Source organism: Syngnathus scovelli, chromosome 15 (genome assembly GCF_024217435.2).
Source record: "Syngnathus scovelli strain Florida chromosome 15, RoL_Ssco_1.2, whole genome shotgun sequence".
Lineage (NCBI taxonomy): Eukaryota > Metazoa > Chordata > Actinopteri > Syngnathiformes > Syngnathidae > Syngnathus > Syngnathus scovelli.
The window spans coordinates 8,666,763-8,678,773 of record NC_090861.1 but is presented as its reverse complement, the minus strand read 5'-3'; the positions used below and the strand labels follow the sequence as shown (position 1 = coordinate 8,678,773).

The window sequence follows — 12,011 nt, the reverse complement described above, 5'->3', positions numbered from 1 at the left end:
TGTAAACACGGGGGCCCACACAGGCTAGGGATTTCAATGTCGTTTCTCATCTCTAAAAATAATGGGACAGATAGCGAAAAGCCATCACACTTTGTTGCAGGAGCCACAATTGTTATGGTTCTAGTGCAGGGATATAATTACTTGCGTTCAGATCCCGTCTGTCGCCTCGCTCATAAGCAACCAGAAAGCACGAGAGAGCATCTGTCAATGCAATGCAGCATGATCAAAGCCTGAGACGACGTGCAGGCGCTCACACACATGCAGGCAGATCATGGCCAGGTAAACACTGCCATTGCTCATTTGCATCACTAGAACAGACCCACGAAGGGGGAGAACACAGCCAATAAATGACAAACACCGGCACAATCATGTCGGCTTTGGAGGCCTCTGTGCACGGGAGACAAAACAGAAGCATAGGAAAAGAGGAACCCCAGCGATTAGGAGCAACGGCGTCTTTGTCGAGCAACAAGTTCAAGACGAAGGCCGCCGCCGCCGCCTTTGTCCGGTTTCGGCCGTTCCACGTGCCTTTAAAAAAAAAGTGGTCCAATCTCAGCTCTGGTGTGCACAAATAGATTGGTAATTGCTTATTACAATACAATTAGAGCAAAGGAGATGAGGGAAGGAAAGATGCTTAGTGCAAATGTGGACTGACAAGCCCGAGCAAGCAGACAGAATTACAGTGGCCATTTGCAGAATATGAGTGCGAGACAATGACGAGAGAGAGTGAGCGAGAGAGCGAGAGAGAGAGGGAGAGAAAGGGAGAGAGAGAGAGAAAGAGCAAGTATGGGGGGAGGGGAGAGGCTGTCAAGCACAGGGCAGAAGCTAATGACAACTCTGGCTTGGACTAGCACAGACATCTTTGAAGCGCCGCTCTGATCAGAGCTGTGATTGCCACTGCTGCAGGGCCACCACTCGGATATTAACCTACAGTAGAAGCCACTCACGGACCCGTTCCCGCCCGTACCAGCCACCTGTGGGACGCGAGTCACGGACACACGTGTTTGCATATGGCCTCGCTATAACACCCACTGCCAAGCCGAACATGGGGCCAGTTAGACGTGATTAGGTACACTTCCCTCCTCGGCCCACTGCCGTTATGAAGATTGATAGAAGCGACTTAGAGCTGATTATATGGCCCTGGAGATGCATGGGCCTATAGCCAAACTGCACAGTGTCGCCGCATTCACAATGAACGCAGCAGGCCATCGCTAGGCACAGGCCAGATATTAAGCAAACGTTACGGCAATACGTGGCAAATGTGAAATGGATGACGCCAGGAGCGCTCTTTGCAAACATTTAAGATTATGCTAATTAGATGCAAGCTTCTGGCCAGTTGTGGGAGGTTTGAACGAGCATGCTATGGTCATTTCATGGCATTGAACATATATGTATTGTGAACATGGCTGGATATTTCAAATTTACTGCAGGGTTAGGAGACACGGAATGGCTTTACAATATTGAAGAGATCTATTTAACAGAGTGGATGCTGAAACTAAGCTCATTTGGACCTAAAATAATAAATGGAAATAAATGTGTTAGTGGCATGAACATTCATCTGGGTCTGTTTTATTGAATGGACCCTATCAAATTTATGATTTGATTCATGCTGAATCATATTACCTCAACCTAGGAGGGCATGTTTTCATGGCTGTTTGTAGGATTATGCAAAACCGAATTAAACGATTTATACTAAAACTTTGTGTCGGGGGGGGGCAGGCCATATAAAAACTTAACTTAAAAACTTAAAACTATAAAAACATATATTTTGATGCAGATGGACAGAAAAGTGCAGATTATTTGTGTATTAATATTGTTCACTAAATGATAATGAAAGGAAAGACATTTTGCTATTCAATTTTTAGTATAACTTTTGAGGACACATGCAGTTAAGATGGTTAAGCACAAACAGCGCAACAGTATCGGTTTCAAGTAGGAATGAAATGTTCCCACTGAAAGGTGCAAATGGCAAAGTATAGCAATTCAATTCTTATTAGTTCTAAATTTGACAAGTGAAAGAGAACACTAAAGCTAATGTCACCGCAGTGTCGGAGCATTAGAAACATTACACACTTGACGGAATCTCTCCTGCAGCAGAGACGGCGTTTGAGTGGCAGCCTTTTCAATAAGATGACGCTCTCTTCCATGACGTCTGATATTGATAACAAAAGTTGATTTTCAACACAAGTCCCAGACTTGTGTACTGACAGTAAGCACTAGAGGGGAAAACAAATGGGATTTTAAGTTCCAATTACATTAATGGCTTTTTGACAGGCACTCCAACAATGCACCTTACACATAAACACTCTGCCTCTCTCTGATAAACACACGCGCATACACAAATGCGCGCACACACACACGCACGCACACGCGCGCGCACACACGCGCGCGCGCACACACACACACACACACACACGCACACACACACACACACACACACACACACACACACACACACACTCACACACTTTGTGAACACAATGCAACTAATGATCCTAGATCAGCCATCTTTGCAATTGTGGTTGTGTGACTGACATGGCAACAAAAGGAGGAGAAGCAGATAAAGAGTCTAGAGATAACAGGAGAGGCTAAGGTCACATAAAAGAATACCTTTGTTTTGTTTTTTAAGCCTCTTTTAAAAGTGCACTCTCGAAATGCAAACCCAGCGGGACAGACATGCACTTCGAACAAAATGAAAAGTATGAATCTGTTTTGTGTATTATGTATGAGTCATTCACTTACATGTAATAGTAGTTGGGATTTTTTTTCAATAAAATGCATTGCCATAACCTGCTTGTATGATTGTCAAACAGCAATCACCATCTGCCTCCAAACGCACAGTGATGCTGCAAGTCATAATTGAGTCTAGATTCAAATTTTACTTAATACCCTTTTTTTCGCCCACTTGACAGCAAACATGTAAACGTCCAGAAGTTACCATAAACCTTCCCTCTAAATGGAGAAGGCATCATTGTTTATAAAAGTAAACGCAGCTGTATGTGACCAACACGTCCCAACCTTGCAAATCATTTACAAGTAAAACAAACTTCAGTCAAGTGTCACAATGATGTAAGCACAATTTATTGTTCTACAAAGTTCATTATGTGGATCATTGTGTTCCAAAAATAAATGCTTATAAGTGTGCATCATTATGCACAGCAGCCAAGGTTATCAATCATTCAACATCCTGACGAACAGGAATTCAACTTGCCTTCTGATGCATAAAGGGGCCTAATCCTTCAACGGTTCACCAAGACAAGATTGGCAAAGGATAGGCCGCCAAAACGACCTTTGGTAAATCAAGAGAGAGGTTGAGTACCGTGCAGGTAACAAGTGGCCACAAAAGAATGTTAATACGCAGACAGGTCAGAGCGTCACTACCTTTTTTTAAGAGCTCAGTTTAATTCATGTCCAAATTGTGTGTTAAAGCTACCCTGCATGAATCACTGATTGTTTTGCTCTCTGTGATAAAGTTGAAACTTCAAAGAGCAGAGGGGAACGTTTTAAGAGTTTCAAATAGGCAACAGAGTTAATTGCAGCACTCTGCTTATACTAAAGCTGCGATGCTTTAGAATGGTTTAATTTGAACAGTATGCTGAATATGTCTTTCTCATTTAGTGACATTGGATCGTTCAGAAAGCACGTAACAAGCCTGATCGGGGTTCACACTATCACAGCACAAAAGTGTTTGGTGTTTAAACACACAGTAACCCTTCTGAGGATAGAAAGAAAAATGTCATTCATGACATAATTGGGCTTATGCCGTGTATTATACCATTCTTTAATATCCTCTTTTTACGTGTATTTGAAATCTAAAAGGTTGGTGTAGCAGTAACTAATGTTCAGTGTCATCTCTGTGCTTTTACAGGATTGTGTTCTGGCAGCGCCTTTGTGACAAAAGCGGTTTTGTTCGCCTCACTTAATTGATGTAATTAATGCTCATCAAGTTGAGTGTTTGCCGAACAACTTTAAACCTAAGTCTCTAGGCTTCTCTCACGAGGGCAACTGTGAGAGCCTGAAGCACGAGTTTTTTTTTTTTTTTTTTTTGGTCATGCTTCACGGGAACCTAAAAAATGAGTGGAATAATTTGCAGTTCTTCAGCAGGCTTGGAATAACTCGGCAGCGAGGCTCAACTTTGTCTGTCCCCCGAGCTGGACTGTTGTCCACTTACACGGACACCCCGCAACCGCCGCCGCTGTATAATACAAAATCATTTCGTAGCAGGTGATGCTTGGTAGAGCAAGCCCAATCATCTTGACTGCATGTCATGTAAAAGTGCCTGTTTACACTGCGGCTGTCTGCGTGTGCCGATGCTTCACCGCATGTACTGTCCTTGACGTTCCGAGCTCAAACTGTCAGCAGGTGATTGGAGCAAAGCAGAAGGAGACTAGTGCGCAACATTTCGACTTTGAGGAGTTTCAAGATATTTGGCGCCCTCTTCTCGGGAATTAAATAAACGCCTCATGGCTAGCAGAGGCCGCAGCTGTGGAGTGAACAGCCCCCTGAAATGCCTCTCTCCAAAAACAATCTCCAGCATATCTCCAAATCTTCCATCTCTGCCCCCCCGGGCGGGCAGTGGATGAGACCAAGAAAATCCTCTCACTCTCTATTTGTTGTGCAAGTTTCATTTCCTCCCAGGAAGGGGAATGGCTTTGAATATTTACTCATTTGAAAGCAGCATGTAAGACACTCCACAATTTTTCTTTGATGAGCTTTACTCAATCCTTCAAGGATACACCACCCAAATGTGAGATCGCTGGAGAATGACTGCATGATACATACTTATTGGTTGAAGAGTTAAACGCTGTGTTTTCGTGCAGCTAGAACACAACAAAGAGAAGTGTGACGCCGTTCGTAATATAGATTCCTACACACTACCCACGTGCACCACTTAGAGCAATAAGCCACTGGGACATAATCAGCCCGGCCAGCTACCCCACCCACAGTGTAATTGACTCTTCAGCTAAAGCAGTGTGGTCGGCTTGACCCCAAACCTCGGGCTGTCATTCACTCCTGACCTACTGTGTCTATTCAGTAGTGAGCACAACAGAGTGCCTCACGTGCCTCACGCTGACAGCTCAGCATTTTAAAGAGCAATAAGGGATCAACAAAGGTTCACAGCTTCACCGGCTTTGCTGCTAGTCTGGGCAATACACGCGAGGTAAATCCAATACTGAGTGCATGATGATGGTTTTTTTTATGTCCAAATGTATTTAGTCGTACCATTTTGGAGAAATTAGGGGAGGGACACCGTTCAGACAGCTAAGCAGTATTTTTGGTCCGGTCGGTACAGTCGATACCTGTGCTAAAGCCCACACTGATGCACTTTGAAACAATGATGTGCCCTAGCCCAGCATGGACTCACGAGAGCTTAGAAGTAAATCATTTCACAAAGGTAGAACACTTCTTTCATTTCAACTGTACTTTCACACGTGACAGTGTATTTTCACTTTCCGTCTGAAATAAAAGATTTGAAAATGTTATTTTTTTAACAATTGTTGTACAACTGCCTACCCATTCAAGTATCTGTTGTGTTTAATGCATTACGGATAGCCATACTGTAAGCCATGGGGTGATAAATTAGTGGCTAATCATTCTGAAGATTTCGTGAAATGGATCATCGACAGAAAGAGGATCTCAGAACATGATTCAAGTTATCATGATACAAATTTTATACTTTTTGAAATGTGCTCAGCTTCACTGAGTTATTAAAATGGTCAAACTAATTTAAAAAATATTCCCGTTAGCAACAACGTGTGCATTATATATTTGCAGTGACCAGACAGAGCGTCTCCTCTGAGTATTTGAGTCATTAAAGCGTTGGCGGCCACAGTGCTGTTTTATCCCTCGATTTAACGTCCACTAATATTAAAACAAATGAGAATGAAGCCTCATTTTTACAGGGTCATAAAAGCTTATCAGAGCTTTAGCGCAGCATTCGTCTGATCTTTTCTTTTTCCCACCTTTACTTCTGTCAATTCAGTAGAAAAAGAAAAAAAGTCACCCTTTTGTCCAGCAAATATTTTGACCTTTACAGAATGGCGTATTAGAGGCTGCACATTTATGCCAACGTATCAACTATTCTTATTTATGAATTTGCTGTTTCTTCACTTTTCCTTTGGCTACGCTCCCTAAAATGGGAAGGAAAACATCATTTACATAAACGCACATGGCAGTTGAACACACGGGAGGCAGGCCGACTAATCAACAGTCCAGTGGGCTTCTGACGGCTCGCTTTGGACAAGATGAAATTCTAGTTTGGATTTGACTCATGCGTGCAAGCGCACCAACACAAACATCAACAGTTCTGGACATGAGAAAAAGAAGGTGCGGGGAGAGTGTGTCAGATTAGAATACATTGCACAAATCTTCCACTGACTCTGGGAGATTTGGCCTCAGGCCATGTTCCGGATTTGGGGGAGTTCCATGTGTTACTCAGCACAGTTATAGAGATTATCAATACTACTTCACAAATTATGCCTGTTCTTGCTTAAAAAAAATAACAAATAAAATAAAATATTGATGATAATAATAATAATCCATCCATCTATTTTCTATACCGCTTGTCCCCACGGGGGTCGCTGGCGTGCTGGAGCCAATAATAATAATCATCATAATAATAATAATAATAATAATAATAATAATAATAATAATAATAATAATAATAATAAAAATGATTGGTTGCCAATGTTTTTTAGAAAGAGTACCCCAAGTTTCCCAATTTCCCATCGGGGCAATATTTAATTTGAAAAATGGCTTGTTGAAATTAATTCCTTTATGCATATGAAATGTGATAATTGCTATGAAATTCATAAAAGCTAATTACATTACTAGGGCATTCAAGACAAAAGGTTTCAAACACTTTGGCCTCCTCTGGCTCTAGAATTTATTTTCTAATGATGCATTTGGACAAAAATTCTTGTTTAATCATCATAATTATTATTATTATTATTATTATTATAGTATGCACCAATAAAACTTTCTATCTACAGTATTTGTATCACGCACACACACACACACACACATACACACACACACACACACACACACGCACACACGCACAAAGCATGATTTCATGTCTGTGTGCTCCTTTGCCAACCGTCGATAGTGCAGATCTGTAGAAAACAGGCTTAGACACACGGTTCTGCACGAAAAACCTTCTTTTCCATGAGCTGATCCTTCTTTGTTCTGCATAAATGCCAATTACATAATTCTCGCTGGCATGCAAATCAGATTAGACGAGGCCATGGCAGATCACCTATACTGCTCAGTCTCAGGCTGCCTTCAAATCCCCAAGACGAGAATTTTTGTCCTGCTCATATTGATGCATTTTACTAATCTGGCTTTCATTCAAGATGCAACAAAGTACATATTTGTCATCATTTAAAAATCAATAATTGTAATGAATCTTTTCAACAGCACGGGCAAGCCTTGATCTCAGGTGCATGAAAGGCATTTCAGAAAGAGACACTTCATGCACGGTGGTATTTAATAAAAATACAGGGAAATATCAAGGGTATTATCAAATGTTAGAGATGTCCAGAAGTATACATGACATACAATATCAAGGGGATATTTGTATTCTGGGAGGAGACATTGACATTCAGCTTGTGGGCACGGATGCCCAGAATCATGCTGGGGAAGGGATCTCATGCAAATTAGCAAATCGAAAGAAAGTGACACTTTGCTGCTGGCTGTAGGAAGTCATCAGGAAAAATGGTGCATGGTGCAGTCAGGAAAAACAGAAAAATTGGCTCTTCTTTGTGAGAGAGAGAGACTGTGTGTTCCCAGGGAACTGAAGTGCAGAACAAACCACAAGTTGCCTGATGGCACAAGACCCTTTGCAGTGTGAACTCTGAAAATACACAGACAGCTGGTGTGGATGACAGGGGGGAGAGAAAATCATCTTTTTTTTCAGAGGGTGCAATGTATTGCCCCCGAAAGTTTCTTCAAAGTCAGTGGACACTTATTCATATGCATTTATGTACAGTGAGCGTGCATTTGCATTCATCTGTACAGACTAAAGGAGAAGATTTTACGTTTTACATCTGGTTACAAATTGTTGTTGATACACTGGGAAAACAAGCAAAATGGGGCTGCAGGCAAAATTCTGAAGTATGCATAGTCGGAGTGCAAAGGCCAGAGAATAGATGAGCATGTTACATTTTGCGTTAATAGATGCATAGCCACATTCCTCCAGGCTATCTTTTGTTAATGCATGAAGCCGCACACAAGACCGCTGACATTAACTTGATAGTTAACTTCAATCTCAGCATATTAAAATGTTAACTTGGAATTCATTATGACGACAAAAAATGAATAGTAATTGGTTGAGTCGAAAAATGACTCATTGGATAAATTGGGGGGGATGAGGGGTATCGTAAGTGGTACACATCAGTCGTTTACTGACTTTTATTGAGTCAAGGTGGCTATTGAAAACACCCTCCCCCCAAAAATAAGGATTCACAAAAAGTGGATACACAGCGTGTACCTTCTGCCATCTAATGGAGGAGCATTTCATTGTTCTACCTGTCACTATATGTCACTGGCGGTACGACGGTATTTTTAGAATAAATGAATACATTAGGGACCTAAGTGTCTTGAGCGCCCAAGCAAAATGAATTACCTAACACAAGTAAGACAGAATATAAGCTCTCGCTTCGAGTATATTTATAGCCAATGAGTGAGCATATGTCTTGGTCCTATATAAATGAATAGGCCACAACACAAAGTAAACAACGTTGAACTGCAATCAGATGCTAGAATGGACATCATCATATTGTGCCGTTGTCCCTCCCTATTCCATGACTATTCAAAACAAAATGTGGTCAGAGAGCTAGAATGTAACCGAAAAGCAAAAACAGTCCACTTTAATTAAACCTCAAAATCATAGTTCATTGGATAAAGTGACTGGAGGCCCATAATTTGCTGTTTACTTACAATGCTGTGGTAAAATCAATAAATGCAGTAAACGAGTGGAAACATTACATTCTGGCGACAAGACCCTCAGTAGTTTCCCTTCAATGAGGATAAACTGCCAGCAGGTTCAGTCGTAGTCAATTCATTGCTACAGTTTCTGTTTGGGCTTTTGAGCTTTTTGAATAGAAAAAAAAAAAAAAAAAAAAAAATCACACCCCAACAGCAGTTATTTACATCTATTATTATTATTATTTAAAATCAACGGTTTGCTCATTCAGATCCCATGCCTTGCTGTGATGCTACAACATACACACACTATAAACACACCTGTCACCTTCCCAACACAGCGCCGTTAAACTGAGACACCTTGGCTCTATACCTTGGTATCGTACAGCTATGGCTGCATGCAGCGTGACACAATTAAGCTAATTATGCATGTAAACTAGCTTTCCCACTGCTGTGTAGGTCTGCTGAGAAGGAGCTAAGCCCATGACATGACAGCATAAAAGAAGCTCATGACAAGACAGTCACAGGAGCACCAAAGCACGTACAAAAATAAGTGTTTTGACTTGCTGCTCAGCCCCGTATAGCTATTTAATTTGAGAAAATAAACACAACACTGTGGAGGAAATAAGGGCAACAAGGTAAGTGTCATTTTGCGAAATCTGGACATAAAATTGCATTCATGTGAATTTAGCAAGGTTTATTACATCTGGGTTGTGTACCTACAGTCAGCTTGTATCAGGCAATGAAATAAAACAAGAGCTCCTTTTATAAACCAACACTGTGGCGGTAACAAGGGAGGGCCAAAATCCACCTGCAATTTTACACCTGGCCCATAACACAAGAATAATACTAATAATAATAATACAAGTAATATAGAAAATATTAGTCATACCATATTAGTAATAGTTAATATTTATAATGGTAACATTTATGAATTAAGAGTTAAGTTTAGCAACAGGTGGACTTTTTTTCTAAAATGTCAAGGCTATAAATTACAACCAGTAAAATTTGTGTCATTACTAGAATTGCAAATTGTCTTCACTTTTAATAATATCTTTTTTTTTTTTTAATATTTGACCAGTTTTTAGTGCTCTGATTTGAAAACGAGTTATTTGTCAGTTTGTTTTGTAACTTTTACTGTATATAATATGAGATGCTCATACATTTATTTGGGTTGACAGTCATAGTGGCCCTCCGAAACAAGCTATGACTACACTGCGGCCTGCGAAAAAAATGAGTTTGACACCCCTGCCCTACCAGCAAGAAACTTGTTTAAGAAAAATAAAAAAAACTGAGAAACATCTGAAACACAGTTGTGTAGCAGATGTTTCTCAGAACGCTTCTGCTTCCTCTAACATGATGAGCAGTCGCTCTTCTATTCATATGCTAATCCACAATCAGGCTGCCCAATCCTAAACTATTTCTCACAACATTTTCTTTTTTTCTCCCAAGCAATCAATTTACCTTGGAGAGAGATAAACGTTTAAAGAGTCACATAAGAGACGTGCTGAGGAAAAGGATGATATGAAGAAGAAACTACCAAGACAGAAAAGAGGCAGTTGGGGAATAGCTGGATGATTTGGGTATAAACACACGAGTATGCCTAGGAAGGCTTGACTGACCGAAGCTCATTCCCATCTAAGCTGAGTTTCCCTCCACTGCAGGAGGGACTTCCAACACCTTCTGCCGCAATATAAATGTTAATAGAGTTCAGGCTAGGAAAACGATGCATAAACAAACAAATGTCGTATTCCATGCTTTGGGGCAGCAGGAGGGCCCGGCTACTGAGCGCCATAACTGCGCGTGTTCATGCGTGCTCATTTGTGTGTCTGGGTACGCATGTCTAACGGGAATGAGGCCGGGCCAATAAACCAAGGCTTCTCATACAATCGGCTACAGTGGACCTCCAGCGGTGGAGTCTCAGAATCCATTTTCTATATCCCACAAAAAAAAAAGACAAAAAGGAAATGGCTTTGAGGTTCGGCAATACTTGAAAAATGAATCCTGAAACCACAAAAGGCACACCGAGCATCCAAAGGAAAAATTCAAGTGCGCTTGAAAACGGATAAATAGCGGACAAAAAAACATACAGCTTGTGTCGGTCGGGTTGCTACAAAGCTAGTGGATAGCGCTAACTGCTGAGGTTGAACAGTCTTTGTGCATTAGGGGGCGAAAAAAGAGAGCAGGATGAAGGGTGAGTGGGTGGTAAACACGCACATCTTCATTCTAAGCACACAGTCGGTCGCAACTCTCCGTCCGGCCTTGTTCAAAGTGCTGGCAACCTTCAGACCAATTAGACATCACAGGGCAGCCTGCACAGCACCCAGCTTTCATTTCAACGCTTTTCTATGAATTTTTAATCAGATCTAATTTCGGGATTTAAATAAAGATCAAGTTCTTCCGGCTGCACAGCGCTGAGGTGCCTGTCTCGATCGAGTTTGCATGAATGTGCTCATCTGTTTGGCTTGCTGTCTCTCGCCCCTATAGCGGCCCCCTCATCCCCACCCATCTTAATGTTTCCTGCCTCTTTCCCACTCGCAATCACTCCCCCACACCCCCCCTTCCTCACCTGCTCCCACCTGCCAGCATTATGGGCAGACGCCCGGCAGGTTGTCTAACCTCGGGCAGAGAATTTCCTGACTGACTGGTTGGCTGGCTGAGTGGCAGCATGTGAAGAGCAAGAGACAGTTCTGCAGGGAATCACTGACAGATGTAATTAATGAGGTCATACTCTGAGCTGGCAGTCCCCTTCATATCCAATTTCTGACGATCACAACTGAACACACCTGCACCTCACACAGCCAGAATATCCCATTCCCCAGACAAAGAGAAAGCTAGATGTACGGGGTATTTTTAGAATATGACGTCGCTGAGACAGAATGGACCATTTTGCACATATTCCCCAAGATGTAAAACGGCACCCAACATGTTAATAAATGTTATTTTTTAATGTTCACTAGAAGTGTGTAGTGTGTCGAACTAAATTGTGCTAAACCGGTTGGGAGCCGTCGGAAACGGTGTGCGAGGAGGCAGAAGAGGGGCAAGCGCGGAGGCGTCCGGGCCAGGCTGGCGGCCAACCCAGCGCGACC

At 41.9% G+C, this 12,011-nt stretch overlaps 1 protein-coding gene across 11 annotated transcripts in view; it reads right to left on the bottom strand.

Annotated features, from left to right (window-relative positions):
- The window catches only part of LOC125982155 (RNA-binding protein Musashi homolog 2), a 207,076-nt gene that overhangs the window by 159,253 nt on the left and 35,812 nt on the right, over nt 1–12,011 (bottom strand). The gene's annotated exons all lie outside the window — the stretch shown is intronic.